This window comes from Scyliorhinus torazame, chromosome 3, assembly GCF_047496885.1.
Source record: "Scyliorhinus torazame isolate Kashiwa2021f chromosome 3, sScyTor2.1, whole genome shotgun sequence".
Lineage (NCBI taxonomy): Eukaryota > Metazoa > Chordata > Chondrichthyes > Carcharhiniformes > Scyliorhinidae > Scyliorhinus > Scyliorhinus torazame.
This window is the reverse complement of record NC_092709.1, coordinates 108,786,747-108,808,098: the sequence shown is the minus strand read 5'-3', so window position 1 is coordinate 108,808,098 and position 21,352 is coordinate 108,786,747. Positions and strand designations below refer to the sequence as shown.

The window sequence follows — 21,352 nt, the reverse complement described above, 5'->3', positions numbered from 1 at the left end:
GTGTCATGCTTCTGTGATCATATCACAATAATTGCCACAATCTATAGTTTGTGCAATTAACAAACCATTTTACCCTGTTGTTGGTACAATTTTCATTTTATTATAATTATCTATTTTTGAAAATATTTTTTCAAAATTATTTCAGAGAAGGAAGTACAGCAGTTAAAAAGCTGTGATTGAATGCTGAGCACAAAAAAGTCACTAAAATAGCACTGCAGTGCATTTTAAATCCATTTCTATTTAATATCAAACAAATAGCATCTTAATGAATGTTTAAGGGAGAAGGAGCTTGTGCGAAAAAATGTTTTTAACAAGAGCATTGTCAATGTCATTATTACTGCCAAAAAAATGTAACTCAAATGTCTGTTATGTTTGTTAATAAAGTCCTATTTGTGAAGATGACTTTTTAAGCGAAGGGCATCTCTACAGCCCCGAGCACACTGACATTTGTGAGAGCGAAATGATCAACTGAGATCTGTGTTGGCAGTGAAACTGTCCACTAAACAAAATGGAGACAAGCACAGTTTTAGTTTCTGCATACTGACTGGGAGCTGAAATTGTTCTCCTGGAACATTCAGCCATATTTTGCAGGCATTCTTTGCCATACAATTTAAATTCACCGTACAAAGTTCCTCAGTTTTCCTTTATTGTTCATTCTCTCCAAGATGCCGAAAGTACTGAAATGCACTAGGATTACCACCAACATACATCTTCACTTCACTGATATACTTTGACTTCACTGCGGTAATTCTACTGTTGGGAATCTCAGCAGAGAACAGGGCTGCAAGGGAACCCACCTTAAAAACATAGCACGCGATTTAATGCACAAAAGCAGAGTCCCGTTTTGGGTGCATTTAGGGTGTCTTTCTAGGTGCCTGCAGCGCCGAGAACTACCCTGCTATCAAACGGGACTCTTGGTTTATTTTGGCCTTGGCCAGGAACCCTCTGCTGGAGCCGCACATTTGTCACTCAGCTCGTCAGTGCAGAAAGAGATCGGAGAGCCATTTTAAAATGGCACCCGGTCTCTCGATCCCCCACCACAGCCACCAGGCTGCCCCCCTTGGCCAAACTTGACTCTTAGGGAGTCCTCAAGCCCCTCCTCACCCCATACCCCATTTCTTAAGGGCAGGGTACACCCGGGGCCGATCCCTGGCATGGGCTACCTGGCACCGAGCACCTTGGCACTGCCAGCCTGGCACCTTGGCAGTGCCTTTGCCAGCCTGGAAGTGCACAAAGGAACCCTGTAAGTGCCAAGGTGGCACTGCCAGGGTGTCCTGGTGGCAGTGCCAAGGTGCCAGGTGCCTCGTGGCAGCGGGAATGCCAGAGCCGGACCGTCTGGGGACTTTCATGGCCTGGGAGATCCTCCCAGGTGCCGTTACGCCTGGTCCATGATACGACCATCAATTCACATGAAACCAGGAGTAGAAGTAAACTGTAACTTTAATCAACTAGAACAGTGCCTGCCTGCGACTGATCTGTTAGTGGGAGCCACCTACAGGTCGACCGCTCTTATACCTCACCTCAAGGGGAGGAGCCAGGGGCTGAGCCCACACAGGCCCCAACATGCTACATCATAGGTAATACTTTACATTGGTCCATAGGTGGAGCCCACATGGGCAACAGCGTAATACAGATATGTACATGGTGAATTGTTACAGCAATACATTCACCACATTCACCCCCTGTTAAAAAAATGAAGTCTGGCGGGAGTGAAGGGTTCATAAGTTCAGCCTGTCCGGCGCACGGATTGTGTGCTGTGATCGGCGAAACTCTGGTATCGCAGCTGGCCCGGGCGTCGAACTCGGCCGTGCTGGCATCGGCAGTGAAGTCGCCGGTGCGGGCACAGATGTGGACTCCGGAAGGGTGTCTTCTGGGGCTTCATTCCTGTGGTTCGGTGAAGGGGGAATGGCAGGTGGGAGAGGGTGTGAGTGCCATGTAGGGGCGTGGCCGCTGGTCAGCGTAGGTTGGGCAGGGTAAGATGGGGTGGCGGTGGTAGTGGAACCTGTGGGTGCCAGGTCCCGGAGGGAGACCGTATCCTGTCGGCCGTCGGGGTATTCAATATATGCGTACTGGGGGTTGAAGTGTAGGAGCCGGACCCTCTCGATCAGGGGCCGGACTTATGGCTCCTGACGTGTTTGCAGAGCAGGACGGGCCCCGGTGTCTTCAGCCAGGATGGAAGCGAGGCCCCTGAGGTGGATTTCCTGGGGAAAACAAATAGGCGGTCATGAGGGGTCTCGTTTGTGGCCATACAAAGTAGGGACCTAATAGAGTGGAGTGCGTCGGAGAGGACCTCCTGCCAGTAGGGAACTGGGAGATTCCTAAACCGTAGGGCCAGGAGGATGGTCTTCCAGACTGTCACGTTCTCCGTCTCCACCTGCCCATTTCCCCTGGGGTTATAACTGGTAGTCCTGCTCGAGGCGATGCCCTTACTGAGCAGGTACTGACGCAGTTCGTCGCTCAAGAACGACGAGCCCCGGTCACTGTTAACGTACTTGGGGGAACCAAACAGGGTGAAGACACTATGTAGGGCTTTAATGAGGGTGGCCGCGGTCATGTCGGGGCAAGGGATTGCAAAGGGGAAGCAGGAGAACTCGTCGATGATGTTGAGGAAATATGTGTTGCGGTTGTTGGAGGGGAGGGGCCCTTTGAAATCGATAGAGGCTCTCAAAGGGCCGGGGTGCCTTTACCAGTGGGCCTTATCCAGTCGATAGAAGTGCGGCTTACACTCCGCACAGATTTGGCAGTCCCTGGTCATGGCCCTGACCTCCTCGGTGGAGTAGGGCAGGTTGCGGGCCTTGATGTAGTGGAGAAGCCGGGTTGCAGAGGTCATCGTGGATAGCACGTAGTCGGTCATTTTGCACGCTGGCGCATGTGCCGTGGGACAGGGCATCTGGGGGTTCGTTGAACTTCCCAGGACGATATACTATATCGTAGTTATAGGTGGAGAGTTTGATCCTCCACCTCAAGATCTTATCGTTCTAGATCTTGCCCCGCAGGGTATTATCGAACATGAAGGTTACCGATCATTGGTCGGTTACGATGGTAAACCTCCTACCAGCGAGGTAGTGCCTCCAGTGCCTCACGGCTTCCACGATGGCTTGGGCTTCCTTTTTGACTGAGGAATGTCGAATTTCGGAGGTGGTGAGGGTTTGTGAAAAAAACGCTACTGGCCTGCCTGCCTGATTGAGGGTAGCGGCGAGGGCGACCTCTGATGCGTCGCTCTCCACCTGGAAGGGGACAGACTCGTCCACCGTGCCCATCGCGGCTTTGGCAATATCCGCCTTGATGCAGCTGAAGACCTGGCGGGCCTCAGCCGCCAGTGGGAAGATGGCGGCCTTGATTAGTGGGCGGGCTTTGCCCGCAAAGTTGGGGACCCACTGGGCGTAATATGAAAAGAACCCGAGGCACCTTTTCAGGGCCTTGGGGCAGTGGGGAAGGGGGAGTTGCAGGAGGGGGCGCATACGGTCGGTATCGGGTCCTAGAACCCCGTTCTCCACGACGTAGCCGAGGATGGCTAGTCTGGTTGTGCGGAAAACGCATTTCTCCTTGTTGTAAGTGAGGTTAAGGGTTCGGGCGGTTTGGAGAAATCTCTGGAGATTGGCATCGTGGTCCTGCTGATCATGGCCGCACATGGTGACGTTGTCCAAGTACGGAAATGTGGCCCGCAGCCCGTACCGGTCCACCATTCAGTCTTTGGAAGACCGAGACCCCGTTCGTGACGCCAAAGGGGACCCGGAGGAAGTGGAAGAGGCGGCCGTCTGCCTCAAAAGCCGTGTAGTGGTGGTCTGTTGCTCTTATTAGCCTTAGTTTTATTAGCTCTAATTCTGTCACCTTTGCTCAATAGTCGCCAGGTATCTTTCTGATACCGCCACGTGGTTCAAGCTCAAGTAATGATTAATAATACAGCACACCACTTAGTAAATGTTAAATCAACGATCATTTATTATATACAGCAATAAATACTTACACAATACTACCACTAAAGGCCAATACTTAACTTTGATGATGGCCCACCAGGTCAGGGAAACAAATGGCTTATCGAATTGGGTCTGGCCTGCGGGATTCAAAAAGGCTGGTATGGGTCGATAGTCTGGAACACCTATCTGGTAGTGATCGCGGGAGTAAGACTTACTTGTTCTTTCGTCGAAGGGTCTCGAAGGTTGCGAGTAGGAGAAGAAGGGTCGATCTGAACTTGGCCCCTATCTTTATAGTTCCCAGGGGCTTCCCGCCTCTCGGGGCGGACCTTGACCCTGGTCCCAAGTGATTGGACTTGGTCCCAATCACTGGGTTTGATATGCTCCAATAATGGGGCGATTCCTTGATCGGGGGGTGGTCGTTCACCTTTCTTTGTCTCGGTCACTGCTGGCGCCGAGAGGTCTGGATCGGCTTTCAATTGCTAATTTGTTGCAATTGTTCCCGGGGATAGCCGATTAAACTGCAGATGGCTGGGTTGATGTGCTGCTAATGGTTGCAGGTATCGGGCTGGGCCGAGTTCCCCAGAGCCGAATACACTGTTCTGTCTGCAGCTGTCCGTTTGCGCCCTGTTGGCTGATTTTCCCATCAGCCTTTTCAGTTCGCCATTTTACATCGGGGTTTGGCCAAATTAATCGGGAATCAGCCATTTTAGGTGGCTACAGACCCTCCTTGTGATCCTAACGCGAAGTGTGAAGGATCACATAAATTTTGTCCTTTCCATTCCCTGACCGGGGGGGACACCTCCTACATGGCCACTACTCTGACCCTAGCTATGCACAAAAATGTTTTACCTAAACAATTCTAAGGGTGCTATGTCAGGCAGGGGCATGCATTTACAAAATAAAAAAACTTGGAACCTCTAATTTTACCTAAATACACTATACTCACTAAACATTGCATTATCCTATCTTCCTAAAACATACAACAATTACAACATTTAATATACTCTTTCCTGGCTTGGCAGTCAAGCTCAGGATCATACATTTTTTTGTTCATGACAAGTTTTGTACATCTTTTATTTACAGAAAAACGCAAGTGCATGTTCTTTATTATTGTGTTATAGGTCGCGGCGGTCGGGGGTCTGGTCATAACCGAATATAGGGGAACTGATCCGATATACCGGGGTTCGAGTGCGGTATGCTCTCCTTCTCCATTTGCGGAGGCGCATAGTCTGCACTACACAGCAGAGTATCGCCAACGCTAACAGTGCTTCAATTACGTAGGGCAGGGAGTACCAGGTTATGAACCTGCCACACCAGGAAGATGCAGTGTCGCTGGTGACTGGGCTCTGGGTACTGCGGGGCAGTGAAACATTAACGGCAGGGAGGTTTGGAGTAATGGGGTCCGCGTTCCCGCGCAACCAAATGTTTGTGAAAAAGATGTTGAGCACGATGAAAGAAGTCCTCATGGCTGTCCCGGCTGTCCTCGTTCCTTTTCCTTCATGTGTTCTTTTGTTTTCTCCGGTCCTGGAGCCTCTGGAGTTCTGTGAAAACAAGCATAGTATCTGTAACTACCTTGATTTAATATCCTGTGTGGTAGTGTGTCTGTCCTTCTGGGGCCAATAATATCCTTATAATTGGTCACTATGTGTGACTCCCTCATTTTTTTCAAAACAAATTTTAGGACACGGCACACATCCCAATGAGGGACCAGTGCTGATTTATCATCCAAATGTTCCAGGATGTAAATAGCATATGGCAGCAATCTAAAGGTCGTCAAAAAAACCCAAAACATTTTGAAATGGAAATGTCAAATGAGGTGCGTATGGGCCGCGACGGGTAAGATTTGGATGGAGTCCCCGGGTAGGATGGCTACCAATGCCGTATCTCCCCTACCCGAGCGTGTTTGACCAACGGGGGAGTCCCCAGGCAGGGCGTGTCTCACGCCGTTTCTCCACTGCCTGAGCAACCGACAAGAACGGGCAAAAATGTAGTCATCGTGGTGGGGTTGCTACAGTGATTCTACCCTTGAATCAGAAGAGCAGTTATGATCGGGCGTCTGGTGAGCAGGTATCTGCTGAAAAGCTAGTTCCACTGAACAAGCGTCTGGTCTGTTGACCAGGTATCTGTAGACAAGTTGGTACCGCTGAACAAGCGTCTGGCCGCGGTGGGTCTCTGAGGGCAAGAGCTCAGAAGTTTCAGGTGAATGGGTGTGTGACAGTGAGAAAAATTCTCCTGTCGGACAAACAACATGAAACAAACGTATGAACAACATAAAACATCCTGCAGGTTCCATCAGGAAGGACAACACTTCTCCCAAGCGTTTCCTTTAAACATCATGTGGACACCTCAGTTCTCTGTTGCGAACAGGGTCGCAAAGGGGTTGGCGGCTTGGGAGTCCGACTCGAGGTCGTCCCCTTCTCCTGGGTGCCAAACTCTGGAGTGAATTAAGGCTGAAAGGGCTGCGTGGTGTGAGTTGGGGTTGCTTTCGTCGTTGCGGACGAGTCTGTGGGAGTTGTCGCGGTGCCAATAAGTTGTGTGGGGACAAAGTCGGGGTCGTCCGTGTGGTTCGGTGGTCGGTGGTGGAATTTGTTTAGAAAAGTGATCATGAAGGGATCACTGGAGTCGAAATCGGAGTTGCTGGGTGTGGGTCCGGTTGTATGGGCATAGTAGGCAGGGGTGCTGTGGCTATCGTCCGAGTCACAGTCGCTGTCTCTGCTGCTGCAGTCTGTGGGCGTTCCGGTGCGGAATGTAGATTTTGGGGGTGGAGTCGAGGGCGAGTCCGTGGCTGGGCTGGACGTGGTGGGGGTTGGTCGGGTTACGTTGGCTGTGGGCGGGGTGTGGTTTGCTGCGTCAAGCATGACGTGGTGGGCGTGGTTTGACTGTGTTCCATAAGCCTTTAACTGGTTGATATGAAACCACGCAGTCTTACCATTTGGGTATTTTATTTTATATACCGATGGACTTACTTTATCCGTAATGGAGTACGGACCCGAGTATTTTGGAGACAGGAATGTGCTGGGGTTATATACAGACAACATCACTTGTTGTCCTATATCATACTCCGTTGCATGCACTGCCTTATCAAAACAGGCCTTGCTCTGCTTCTTTTTGGTGCCCAATCTAACTGCGGCTGCTAACTCAGCCGTTTTTACATTCGCAACTAATTGCTCAACGGCTTTCTCGTGGGTGAGGGCCGTAACTTCAGGGCTGGTCAGGTCTAAACCTAACAAGTATTCTGTCCCTTTCATGGGGCGTCCGGTCATAAGAGTGTGTGGGGTGTAACCTGTGGAGGTGGAAACAGTGTTACGCAAAAACATCAGCGCAAAAGGGAGGACTGAGTCCCAAGTGGTGTTGTTCTGCTGGACCATTTCTCGGAGGGTGGTTTTTAGGGTCCGATTCATGCGCTCCACTATACCACTCGACCGTGGGTGGTACGCAATGTGAAATTTTTGGGTTATGCTAAATATCGTGTGGACGTTCTGCATGACCCGTCCCGTAAAGTGAGAACCTTGGTCCGATTCAATACTGCGGGGGACTCCCCAGCTTGTAAAGATGTGGTGGGTTAGGATCTTGGCTGTGGTTTTTGCGGTGTTGGTGCGGGCTGAAAATGCTTCCACCCACTTTGTAAAAGTGTCTATGACCACCAGAACATATTTATAGCTATTCCTGCAAGGGGGCAATGGACCTATAAAATCAATCTGGAGGTTAGTCCAGGGGCCGTTAATGGGTTGGGTGTGGCTGAGTTGTGCCTTTTTGGCATATCTATCGGGGTTGTTCTGCGCGCATATAAGGCAATTCTCAATGTAATGGCTTACATCTTCCTTGAGATTTGGCCACCAACAAAGCTGTTTGAGGTGGGCTGTGGTGGGATCGATTCCCTGGTGTCCATGACCATCATGGAATAAACTGATTAATTGGTTCCTATCCAGCTCAGGAACTACATAAAGGGTGTCCTTTAACACCACACCATCATGTGTGGTCAGCGTATTTCTGAACCTCTCGTAGGAGGCTGGAAACTTCCCTTTCCCGATCTCAATGAGAGCGCTATCCTGCTTCTGGGCCTCTACTAAATCTTCGATCCTAGTCTGCATGACCTGAACTGCACTCACTGGCACACTCACTGGCGCGCTTTCGGGGGGTTTCCAAAAGTACCCATGCCTGGATCCTGCCTTAGCCAGTGCATCGGCTTTTGCATTTCCAGGGGGGGAGGAACTATGGTGGATGTGGACTTTTATAATGCCAAAAGTCCTGTCCTTGGCTTTTTGCAAAATACGGCAGAGCAATGGGGCTGAGGGAGGGGTTTCCCATCTGTGGAAACAAATCCTCTTGTTTCCCAGAGGGGCAGAAATTCTGTGAGGCTGTTGCAGACATATAGGCTGTCTGAATATATGTCTGCTGGGCTGGGGAAGGAATCTGGGTACTCTACAATGTATGCAATGGCCGCAAGCTCTGCCGCCTGCGTGCCTAAGTGTCTGGGGAGTTTTAATGCTATCTCCTCGAGGGCGCGTCCCTGCGCGTCCTCCACATAAATCCCGCAACCTGTTATGCGTTGCCCATCTAAGACTGTGGAAGATCCATCCACATAAATCTTAATGGGGTCACACGTGTCCGGGTGAGGGGGGCTCTGAGATGGATTTGCTAATTTTCTGGGGGGTGTTTTAGCTATAAAGGGGCCTGTGTTGTGGAGAGATGATTTCACACTCATGGGGGGTTCCGGGGTACTGTAAATTGTCCGCTAAGTAGGTGTAGGTCTTTGTCCGTTTGACTGTGATGTCCCGTCCTTGCAAGAGAAGGGTCCACCTAGCAGCGCGTATTTGGCTGACGGTACCGTCCTTAAGTCGTCCGTCCAGTAAAAGTTGGGTGGGGGTGTGCTCGGTCAAAATGGTGATGGGGTTCAGTCCGGTAATGTATGAAAAGTACTGGACTGCCCAGAAAACTCCGAGCATGTTCCTCTCACAGGCTGAAAATCCCTGCTCCACAGCGTCTAAAATTCGGGAGGCATAAGCCACGGGTCTTAGCTGGTCATGCCGTTCCTGCAGGAGCACGGCTGAAAGGGTGCGGTCTGTGGTCGCTACCTCTATGGCGTAAGGGAAAAGCGGGTCTGGAACTTGTAGTGCGGGGGCGGCTATGAGTGCCTGTTTTAATGATTCCACAGCCTCCGTATGCTGCGGAAGCCATTCCCAGGGGGCTCCTTTCTTTAGGAGGTATGAGAGGGGCGCTGCCTTGCTGGCGACACCGTCGATGTGGTTTCGGCAGTAGCCAACCAGTCCTAAAAACGACTGGAGGACTGAAACGTTCTGGGGAAGGGGCAATTTAGCGATCGAGTCAATTCTTTTATGCTCGATCTCGCGTTTGCCGTGTGTGATAATTGTACCCAAATATACCACTTTTTCTTCCAAAATCTGGGCCTTTTTAGGATTTACTTTACATCCAATTGACTGTAACAATTCCAGGAGTTCGGCAGAAGCTCAATGTGCTCTTCCTTAGTGTCTGTCTGCAGTAGTAGATCATCTACATACTGTACCAGACATTCGGGGCGAGAAAAGTTTGCTAGTCCATTTGCCAGCTGTTGGTGGAAAATGAAGGGGGAGACGTGGAAGCCTTGTGGCAGGCATGTCCACGTGTACTGCTGCGCTCTGAAAGTGAAGGCAAATTTATACTGGCACGCCTTTGCCAATGGAATGGACCAGAATCCATCACTGACGTCCAAAACCGTGAAATATCGGGAATTGAGTCCCTGTTTGAGCATGGTCTCGGGACTTGTTGCTACGGTGGGAGCTGCTGCGGGGGTGACTTTATTGAGTTCCCGATAATCAATGGTCAAGCGCCATGATCTGTCGGGCTTTCTCACTGGCCAAATCGGGGCATTATTAGTAGAGGCTACCGGTCTTAGTACGCCCTGCTTTAATAAGCTCTCTATAACTTTTAGGATTTCTCCTTCTGCTTCTAGGGGGAATCCGTACTGTTTTGGGGGTCTAGGGTCTGGTCCTGTTATTTGTATGGAGCCAGTCATCCGTCCACAGTTGTGTTTGTGGGTCGCGAATGCTGCCCTGTTCTTTTGCAGGACTGCCCTAACCTGCCGGTCCATGCTGAGTGTGGTGGGGTTGAACCAAAACTCGCCTACTGCGCTAATTTTGTTCATGTAGTCCCCTATGTTGAACGTTGCGGGGGCTCTAGCGGATTTCACCATCTTCCAGACACACTGGTTGACTGGATCGAAAGATAGGTGGTGGGAATTCATAAAGTCGATTCCCAGAATGTGTTCTGCTGTGTGGGGCAGGTCGACTAAAACTACGGGGTGTTTTGTGGTACTGTTTCCTATTTGGATGGGTACAGGGGCTGTGATGTGTCCCTGCTGTGAGTGGCCTGTAAAGCCGCTGAGGGTGATAGTGGCTGTAGTGGGCCACGTGTCCTGACACAGGGTGGAGGAATTTATGGTGGTGCGGGACCCTCCTGTGTCCCAAAGAAACTCGATAGGCTGTCCCCGAATTTTCGCTGCGACTACGGGTCGTCCTGACCGATCCCAAAGGGTATCGCAGACCCAACTGGGGGAGCCTGTACACCGTCAGTCCGTTCCGGTCAAGTCCATCTGATCCGAACGGGCGCTAACGCTATGTATGGGCTCTGCCTTTTTCTTACTGAGAGTGCCTGTTTGTTGGGCTCTCGGTGGCTTTTTAGGGGCATTGCACTCTTTGGCAAAATGTCCCAACTGTCCGCAATTGTAGCATTCTTGCGGTTTTGTTGGGGGGCTGTTCTTTCCCTCATTTACCCAGGCGGGGTTGTGAGGTGCGGCTTTTACTGCCCGCATGTCTGCGTCGGCTTGCTTTTCCTCTATGGTTTTAGCGGCGGGTCGATTGTGAACAGACTGCTCCCAAATGCGGGACAATCTTTCAACCACCCACTTCTCATTATGAGCCTCCTCCGAGGGAGCATAACTACTACAGGCATTCTATCCTGCCTCTGTGGCATGGGAGATAAGGGTGCGGGTCCATTTGGCCATATTGTCTGGGGACAAATAGGCACGGTCTATGTCTCCAAAAACGGCTTCGAAGTGAATCCACAAGCGTCCTGCGAACGCTGTGGGGTGCTCAGACGTCTTCTGCCTACACTTATTTAGGCCATCTACGGGGTCACCCCGGTTATACCCGATCGCATCCAGGATCGCGGTATGCATTTCTGCAAGGGTGCCTCCTCCTACATTCTGTGGGTCGGGAAGAGCTGCTGCTACCGATGGATCTAGACTTAGAACCATGAGCTTTACATGCTCTCCCTCATCCAGGCCGTAAATGGTCGCCTGATGTTTGACGGTGGCAAAGAAATGGTGTGGGTCTGAAGCGGGTAGGAACGGTGTGATTTTTGCACATGCGTCCTGTAATTGGGTCACTGTGAGGGGGGTGGAATACAGGAATTCTGCCTCGCCTGATGTGGCTGTGCGGTGGGTTGTTACAGGGTTCATCGGAGCCTGTATTACCTGCTGTGTGGGGGGTGGGGGTGCTTTTCTCCTTTGGGGCTTTCCCTGCGCACATGTTCCCTGAACATATCTCTGCGCTGTTTCCTGTAATTCTTCCCAATCAGGGCCGTCTTCCTGGTCTAAACTTTCCCCAAAGGTTTCTTGGAATCCCTTTTGGACAGAAAGCAGTGATTGCAGGTCTGCAATTTGCTTCGGCACTTCGCATGGTCTATGGTGCTCTGCCTTTGTTCCGTGGTTGCAGTGTGGAGCGCTCTCAAGGCTGCCTTGAGATCACTACATTGCTTCTGTCGCGTCTCCACCTGCTTCTCTGTCTCATTCTTTACCAGGACTGCACGCTGCGTGCCCTGATAAGCCTTTTCGTACTGGGATTGGAAACTACTTAAATGCACCAGACAAGACTGGTGACCCCGTTTGGCGTCAGCCACCTCTTCATCCTTTGCTGCCAATTTCCGCCTTAATTCCAGATTCTCTTTCTCCACCTTGCATACATCGACTTTACTCATACGATGTATGCCCTCTGCTTCTTTGCGGAGCGTCCTGACAACCTCCTCTGTGCCTCGCAATTGTGCCAGACAGGGCACAATTGCCATCGGCTTGCGCGCTTTTGTTAGATTCTTTTTGTGGATTTCAGTCATGTTCTCCCACCAAGTATGCCCTATACTTCCGGGACCTGAGTCGTCATTATTACAGAAATCATTCCACATGGGCCATCCTTTGCCCTTGAGATAATTCCGAATTTCCCCTTCCCAAGTGGGGCACTGTCCCACTCTACTGCTGCTGGTCGCTGCGACCTCAAATTCGTCGGGGTTCATGACGTGTTGCATTGCCCGCGTGGCCATCTCTCCCATCTGCTTGCTTCGGTTAAATTCGGAACAGGGGGCTAAAGCGGTGTTGTAAATACGGGTACGGCTTGCGCTAATTTCCGAAAATACAGACTTCCGACAGTTTTGACGCAACAAAAATCTATCAGTTTTACCTGATAGCCCTGTTAGTTTCGCATGCATACACACACTTCCGAATTATGAATTATTAATCAGAACCGCTTGAACACTTGTGGTTTTTTTTGTTTCCAATTGGATTCCAATTCAAAATCTCTTGGGTTCTCCCGGAGTGGTTTTCCACTTCTAGATCGGGTCCCGTCAGGATGTCGCCAAAATGTTGCTCTTATTAGCCTTAGTTTTATTAGCTCTAATTCTGTCACCTTTGCTCACGAGTCGCCAGGTATCTTTCTGATACTGCCACGTGGTGCAAGCTCAAGTAATGATTAATAATACAGCACACCGCTTAGTAAATGTTAAATCAACGATCATTTATTATATACAGCAATAAATACTTACACAATAATACTACCTCTAGACTATTACCTACCACTAAAGGCCAATACTTAACTTTGGTGATGGCGCACCAGGTCAGGGAAGCGAATGGCTTATCGAAGTGGGTCTGGCCTGCGGGATTCAAAAAGGCTGGTATGGGTCGATAGTCTGGAGCACCTCTCTGGTAGCGATCGCTGGAGTAACACTTACTTGTTCTTTCGTCGAAGGGTCTCGAAGGTTGCGAGTAGGAGAAGAAGGGTCGATCTGAACTTGGCCCCTATCTTTATAGTTCCCAGGGGCTTCCCGCCTCTAGGGGCGGACCTTGACCCTAGTCCCAAGTGATTGGACTTGGTCCCAATCACTGGGTTCGATATGCTCCAATAATGGGGTGATTCCTTGATCGGGGGGTGGTCGTTCACCTTTCTTTGTCTCGGCCACTGCTGGCGCCGAGAGGTCTGGATCGGCTTTCAATTGCTAATTTGTTGCAATTGTTCCCGGGGATAGCCGATTAAACTGCAGATGTCTGGGTTGATGTGCTGCTAATGGTTGCAGGTATCGGGCTGGGCCGAGTTCCCCACAGCCGAAAACACTGTTCTGTCTGCAGCTGTCCGTTTGTGCCCTGTTGGCTGATTTTCTCATCAGCCTTTTCAGTTCGCCATTTTACATCGGGGTTTGGCCAAATTAATCGGGAATCAGCCATTTTAGGTGGCTACAGGTCCCCCGGGCGGATTGGGAGCTGGTGGTACGCAGACTTCAGATCCACCGTGGAGAACACCCGGTAGTGCGCGATCTGATTAATCATGTCTGCGATCCGGGGAAGGGGGTACGCATCGAGGTGCCTGTACCGGTTTATGGTTTGGCTGTAATCTACAACCATCCGGTTCTTTTCCCCGGTCCTGACGACCGCCACTTGGGCTCTTCAGGGGCTATTGCTGGCCTCCTGCAAGAGTCGCTGGACCTCGGACCTGATAAAAGTCCTATCCTGGATGCTGTACCGCCTACTTCTGGTGGCGACTGGTTTGCAGTCGGCGGTGAGATTCACGAAGAGCGGGGAGGGTTGACCTTTAGGGTCGCGAAGCTACATATGGTGAGTGGGGGTAGGGGTCCGCCGAACTTCAGGGTTAGGCTCCTGAGGTTACATTGGAAATCCAGTCCCAATAGGAGAGGAGCGCAGAGGTCGGGGAGTACATATAATTTAAAGTTGGCGTACTCAGCGGCCTGTACTGCGAGGGTTGCGGTAATGCACCCCCGAACCTGCACCGAGTGCGACCCGGAGGCGAGGGAGATGGTTTGATGCGCCGGGAAGATTTGGAGTGAGCAGCGTCTTACCATGTCTGGATGAATGAAGCTCTCCGTGCTCCCGGAGTCGAAGAGGCAGGGCGTTTCGTGTCCGTTTACTCGGACGGTCATCATAGAGCTCCGGAGGTGTTTGGGTCGCAACTGGTCAAGGGTGACCGCGCTGAGTTGTGGGTAGTCAGCATGGTCGGAGGTGCTGTGGCGGTCCCAAGATGACTGCCCCGGTTGGTCGCACGTGTCGGTCGATGAGGAAGATGGCGTCCAAGATGGCGGCCCCGATGAATCGCACGTGGCTGGGCCGCGTGGGCGAGGATGGCCAAGATGGCGGCCCCAATGAGTCGCACGCGCTGTGCGGGCTGGAAGAAGGCTGCCCCCACGGACAACACGAGGCTGATGACGCGTCCGGGAGGGCGGAGCCGGCAGACACGCTGCCACACTGCGGGATCTGCGGGCTTGTGAGTCTGAGGGTCGGGCCTGCGATTTAGAGTTTTTGGACCTGGCCAGGCAGACTTTAGCGAATGTCCTTTTCTCCCGCAGTCACTGCAGTTCGCGTTCCGGGCCGGGCAGCGCTGTCGGGGGTGTTGAGGCTGGCCGCAGAAATAACAGGATAGCCCCCCATGGTGGGTGGGCAGCCGCGCGGCACAGGCCTGGGGTATTCTTTGGACGGGGGTCCACGCGTTAAGGCTTCGGAATGCTACTTCCAGAGAGGAGGCTAATTTTACCGTCTCTTCCCGGTCTAGGGCACCTTTTTCGAGTAGGCGCTGTCTCACGTAGTTGGACCATACTCCAGCCACGTAGGTGTGCCGGATGGCGAGGTCCATTTGTTGAGTGTAACGGCCTGGTAATTGCAGCTTCGTGCAAGGACTTTGAGGTCGCGTAGGTACTCTTCAAGCAATTCCCCAGGACGCTGGCGGTGAGTGGTGAGAAGATGCCACGCGTATACATCATTCACGGCCTCACGTAGAGGCGATCTAGCATCGTGAGGGCGTCTGCGTAGGTGGAGGCTTCCTCGAGTTGAACAGAGATTCGATGGCTCACCCGTGCGTGGAGGAGACTCAGCTTCTGTTCGTCGGTGACGGAAGACGAGGAGGAAGCGGCGAGGTAGGCCTTGAAACAGCGGAGCCAGTGCGAAAAAATCTCTTTCGCCTCCGCGGCCTGCGGATCGAGTTCCAGTCGGTCAGGTTTGAGGGCCGATTCCATAGTGGCGTTGTAGTTGATTAAATTGATGCGACTATCAATTCACACAAAACCAGGAGTAGAAGTAAACTGTGGCTTTAATCAACTAGAACAGTGCCTGCCTGCGACTGATCTGTTAGTGGGAGTAGCCTACAGGTCGACTGCTCTAATACCTCTCCTCAAGGGGAGGAGCCAGGGGCGGAGCCCACACAGGCCCCAGCATGCTACATCATAGGTAAGACCTTACAATGGTCCATAGGTGGAGCCCACATGGGCACCAGCGTAATACAGATATGTACACGGTTGATTGTTACAGCAATACATTCACCACAGTCCACGTTTGTGTGGACCAGTGCTAAATGGCGCCATGGCGATGTCTCCCAAGTGCGGCCGTTCGTTCCCGGCCTTGAGAAAATTGGACGGCAACATATTTAATTGAGCTTAATGGCTCATTTAGATATGTTCATCTGGATCTCGCCCAGCAAGGGCAAGGTCCAGTTCGCGATGTCTTGCGAGATCTCATTAGATCTCGCGAAACGTTCCGAGCATCCCTAATCTTGTGAGAGGCCTCTCATGAGATTTAACGCCTTGTTGCGTCACCGAGTCAGGCATGACATAGTTGTTTGATCGTGCTCATATTCACATAGGAACAGGAGTAGGCCATTTGGCCCCTCAAGCCTACTCCGCCAGTCAATTAGATGATGGATTATCTTCCACCTAAATACCATTTTCCTGCACTATTCTCATATCTCTTAATATTATCTCTTTAATATCTAGAAATCTTTCATCTCGGTTTTGAACATACTCAATGACTGGGCCTCCACAGGCTTCTGGGGTAGAGAGTTCAAAAAACCCACCATACTCCTCATCTCAGTCTATAATGGCGGACCTCTTATTCTGTGACTGTGACAATGATCACCAATGCATCCACTATCTCTACAGCCACCTCTTTCAACACTCTGGACTATAGATTATCAGGGTCGAGGGTATTTATCAACTTTTAGTCCCATTCATTTCTCCAACAGTACATTATTTTTATGTTCAACTTTCTGTCGCTAACCGCACCATTTGTGGCTTATGGAAGATCTCAGTGATGAAGCCAATTGAGCATGTGAGAATGAGAATCGCTTATTGTCACAAGTAGGCTTCAAATTAAGTTACTGTGAAAAGCCCCTAGTCGCCACATTGCGGCGCCTGTTTGGGGAGGCTGGTACGGGAATTGAACCATGCTGCTGGCCTGCCTTGGTCTGCTTTAAAAGCCAGCGATTTAGCCCAGTGTGCTAAACCAGCCCCTGCCATGTTATTGTATTTATGATTAAAAAACTGAGTATTGACAATCTGCCAATATCTAAAAAGAAGGATAAGAGGAAACTTGTAAAATTCAAGCGCACAGAAATACTGGGTGGAAGTTTTCCAAAAAATGACTAAGGCAGGATTTTCTGTTCCGGAGACCAAGGGCGGATTCTCTGTTGGCCGACGCCGAAATTGGGAAAGGCAATTGGGCGGAGAATCTGTTCTGACGCCAAAATCGTGGCAGGTGCCGATTTGATGCCAAATTGCGATTCATTGACAGCGGCGTCAATGCGTATCTGAACACACGTACAGTAAATACCATTTGCATGTCATTAGTGGGCCGAGTTCATGATGGCACGGTTCTCTTGTGCTTTTAAAAATCATGAAACCAGCGTCCAAGCCGGCACTGGGAGAGAGAGAGGAGATAGGACCCGGAGAGGAGCGACTGTGGGCTGCCGGCTTGGACACTGGCGTGTTGGCTGGGGTGGGGGGGGGGCCTTGCCAGGGCCAGGGCAGTGGGGGAATGGGGGAGCAGGCTGAGTGGCCGGAGTGATCCCCCCCCCACGGGACTGGGGTAGTGTCCAAACACAGGCCACCATTACTGCGGCCATCTGGCTGCGCACCCACTGACCACCCACCTTGACTCCTGGTTCTGCAGTGTGACACCAGCCATATGGGTGCCCCACCCAAGCACCCCCCCCCCCCATTCACCACCCATCCCTTTTGCACCCCGCCCCCTACCCACCCGGCCGCCACCCACAGGCGGCCCACCCACAGCAACACCCACAGTAGCCACTGGCGTGGGCAGTGCCAGCCAACAGTCCCCCTGGCATCAGGGGTGTGCACCAGGGCCAGAGGCCCCCACGGTGCTTGTCAGGGTTGCCTTCCTGCTAGTCGTTGTAGCCCTGGGGAATCCCCTGCGGCTGTACGAGTGGGCGCTGTTCAAGAAGGAGGAGGAAGCTGCAGCAGCAGAGCGTGCAGCAGCGGAGCATGCCACAGAGGTGGGTGCAGCAGAGGGGTAGGCGGCAGCCGCCCAGGATGGAGAGCGAACCACCCAACAGGCTGAGGAGGAGGAGGAGGTTCTAAGGAGGTGCCGCAAGAGGCCTTGTGAGTACCGGCTCCGCCTGTCATTCGAGGACTAGCCGGACCGGGCATGCTGTCGAACACTCCGGCTGAGCAGAGAGAGAGTGTGACATATCTGCCAGATGGTGACACAACTGGCGCCGCTGAGGTATGGGGGAGGACACCCGCTCCCGGTGGCCACCAAGGTGTCCGTCGCTCTGAACCTTTATGTGACGGGGTCCTTCCAGGCACCGAGTGGAGACCTGTCAGGGATCTCACAGACCTCGGTGCACAGGTGCATCAGCACCATCACGGAGGCCCTATATGCCCAGGCAGATCAATATATCTATTTCAATGTGGACCAAACCCATCAGGACGCCTGTGCAGCGGGGTTTGCCGCCATCGAAGGGATGCCCCGGGTCCAGGGGGTGATCAACGGGATGCATCCCCCCTACGGGTACCTGCAGATGACAGGCCACTCTACACCAACCGAAAGCAGTTCCACTCGATGAACTTGTAGCTGATATGTGACCATCAGCTGCGGATCATTCACCTCTGCAACCGATACGCGACGCATTCATCCTGGCACACTCGATGATTCCTGACATGTTCAAGACACCCCGGGGTGAGGGGTTGGCTCCTGGGTGACAGGGGATATCCGCTGCGGTTGTTGCTGTTGACGCCTATCCGGAGGCCACAGACTGACGCGGAGACCCATTACAGCAATGCCCATACAGAGACCGGGGCATGCTCGAGCGGTGCTTCGACCTCCTGAAGATGCAGTTCAGGTGCCTGGACCGCTCTGGAGGGGCCCTCCAGTATGATGCTGAGAGTGTCGCCAGCATCATGGCGGCCTGCAATGTCCTTCACAACATTGCACAGCAAAGGGTGTTCCGTTGGAGGAGGAGATGGAATGCCGGGCCTCGTCCGATGAGGAGATTGCGGAGAAGGGAGAGAGTGGGCAAAACATGGACCCCAGGCAGGCATGGGAGGCCACATGACGTGCGTGCCAGGGCCAACGCGCATGGGCCACTCTGATCGCCTCCCCGGTTCACCGAGTAAGAGGGGGTAGAGGGGAGGAGACTGGCCAGGTGCACGGACACTGCATCCCACAAACCCCCCCCCCAGCGAGGCCTCACCTGAAACCCCCTCCGTGATACACAGTGGCCGCACTATGGGGTGGGGGTGGGGGCCCTTGGTTGGCAGTAACACCGGTTCATGTCCATGGGATAGAGGATGATGACAACCCGCTTTGCGGTGAGCTCTGGTGATCCGCATTGTACAACGACATTTGATTCCTGCCCATGGTAACACTTTCCACTGTCCACCTAGGTGATCCCTGCATGGGAGCTGGCCATTCCATCACATTGTCCCATCGGACCCCTGGGGTTGCAGTGGTGAGGACGGTTGGGGGGACCGCGAGGAGGGTGGGAAGCACAGGCCACCCACAGATTCCGCCCATTCCCCCCCCCCCCCGCCACGTCCGCCATTCCCGCCCGTCCCCTGGCCAGCCCAGACCAGCCCACTCATCACGTCCATCAGACAGAATACCAAGGCAGTTTGTAACAGGGTCACAGCTGTTTATTGTGAACAAATATAGACAGGTTTGTGCCCTAGCCCCTATAACTAAACTGCGCCCTGCACCCATGCCAACTTAACTGGTGTCTACTTTTACAACACCTGCCCTCCATAAGACAGCCCCAGTGCCGCACATCAGACCCACCAATTGCCCCCCCATCATACCCCCAGCAGAGACCTCCCATCAAATCCCCCCAATAGCGACCCCTTCATCAGAGGCACCATACCAAAGGCTGCTAAGTGCTTCCTGCTGTGAAAAAGAGGAAGTCAAAGCACTTAACTGCTTTTTATGTGGTGAGGAACTGTCAATCACAGCAAGAGTGTCTATAAATATAGTGGTTAGCACAAAGCAGGGTAATGGAGATGCATTCAAGCATGAAGGGAAAGGTCAATGAACAATCCACTAAGCAGTTGTCTCTGGAGTAATAAAACTGCCAATCTCTGGCTAATGCAATGTATTGCTGTGTGAAATTGAATGGAAAATCTGCATTTCAAAGGCTGTCAAGGTATTTCGAGTCCATTGCTTTTGAGGAAGCCGCTCATACTTATAACAGTTGCTGCTTTGAACACTTCTGTCTGTGGTAGCTTAGGTTTAGAAAAGATAAGTGAAAATGCAACAATTTTTCAACCTACTGAATGGATAGCTCTTCAGCTTTCAGACAGGAGTCTCTGATGTGGGTGTCTGACGGGGAGGTCTGTTGGGGGGGGGGGCGGGGTCTGATGGGATCTCTATTGGGAGTTTTGATGAGGGGGTCTAATAGGGGGTCTCTGTTGGGGGTCTTTGTTGGGGGATCTGATGGGGGACGCCCATGAGCTCTCCATCATGTATAGATTTGCATGGAGAAGGGGAGTGGATCACTCCTGGGCACTGCTCCGAGCACCAGCAGAAACCAAAGTGATTGGGGGGGATTCTCTGTTGCCCGATGCCGATATTGTAATTGGCGATCGGGCAGAGAATCCCTTTTGATGCCGAATTTGGGGGCGGGGCACCTGTTTTCGGATGCCCCGCCCCCTCCAAAACAGCCTCAGGTCGTCAACTGAAGGCCCTCCCTGATGCTCCGCCCCTGATGGGTCAAGTTCACAACGGCGCGGATCACTTGTGCTCTGAGTTTTCGTCAACTTCGCGTGGCGGCTGCGGACTGTGTCCAGGGCGGGAACAAAATGTAATATCTCCAAATTTGCAGATGAGACCAAGTTGGGTGGGAGGGTGAACTGTGAGGAGGATGCAGAGATCATTCAGTGTGATTGGACAAGTTGAGTAAGTGGGTAAATGAATGGCAGATGCAGTATAATTTGGATAAATGTGAGGTCATCCACTTTAGTAGCAAAAATGAGAAGGCAGGCTATTATCTGAATGGCCATAAATTAGGAGAGGGGAATGTGCAACGAGACCTGGTTGTCGTCATACACCAGTCACTGAAGGTAAGCATGCAAGTACAGCAGGCGGTAAAGAAGGCAAAAAAGGCAAGAGGGCAAGGGCAGCACGGTAGCACAGTGGTTCGCACTGTTGCATCACAGCACCAGGGTCCCAGGTTCGATTTTTGGCTTGGATCACTGTCTGTGTGGAGTCTGCACGTTCTCCCCGTGTCTGCGTGGGTTTCCTCTGGATGCTGCGGTTTCCTCCACAAGTCCCAAAAGACGTGCTTGTTAGGTGAACTGGACATTCTGAATTCTTCCTCTGTGTATCTGAACAGGCACCGGAATGTGGCGACTCAGGGCTTTTCACAGTAACTTCATTGCAGTGTTAATGTTAGCCTACTTGTGACAATAAAGATTATTATTATTATTACCTCGCTTTCATATCTTCCCCACCCCCTGCTAGTGATGTAACAAGGTTTCTGCATGCATTTCAATACATTAGCATATCATTAGCAGGCAATCCCACCGTAACCTCCTCCTTCATTGTATGTTCCAACCTTGCTGGCATGACATTACAACTGTGTAGGTTACAAAAGTTTTTTAAAAACCTGAACCTGGCAACCTCGCCTCTGAGGTTGTGGTCACACCCAAGGTGAAGGCAGAGAGATGGGTGACCACCAGAAGGGGCAGGCAGTCAGTGCACGAATCCCCTATGGTTGTCCCCCTCTCGAACAGGTATACCGCTTTGGACACTGTTGGGGGGAATAGAATATCAGGGAAAACAGCAGCAGCCAGAGCAGTGGCACCACGGCTGGCTCTGATGTTCAGCAGGGAGGGTCAAGGCGCAGAAGAGCAATAATCATAGGGGACTCTATAGTCAGGGGTAC

At 51.9% G+C, this 21,352-nt stretch overlaps 1 protein-coding gene across 5 annotated transcripts in view; it reads right to left on the bottom strand.

The window, feature by feature from the left end:
- ttc29 (tetratricopeptide repeat domain 29) overlaps positions 1–21,352 on the bottom strand; it is an 830,052-nt gene that overhangs the window by 415,360 nt on the left and 393,340 nt on the right. The gene's annotated exons all lie outside the window — the stretch shown is intronic.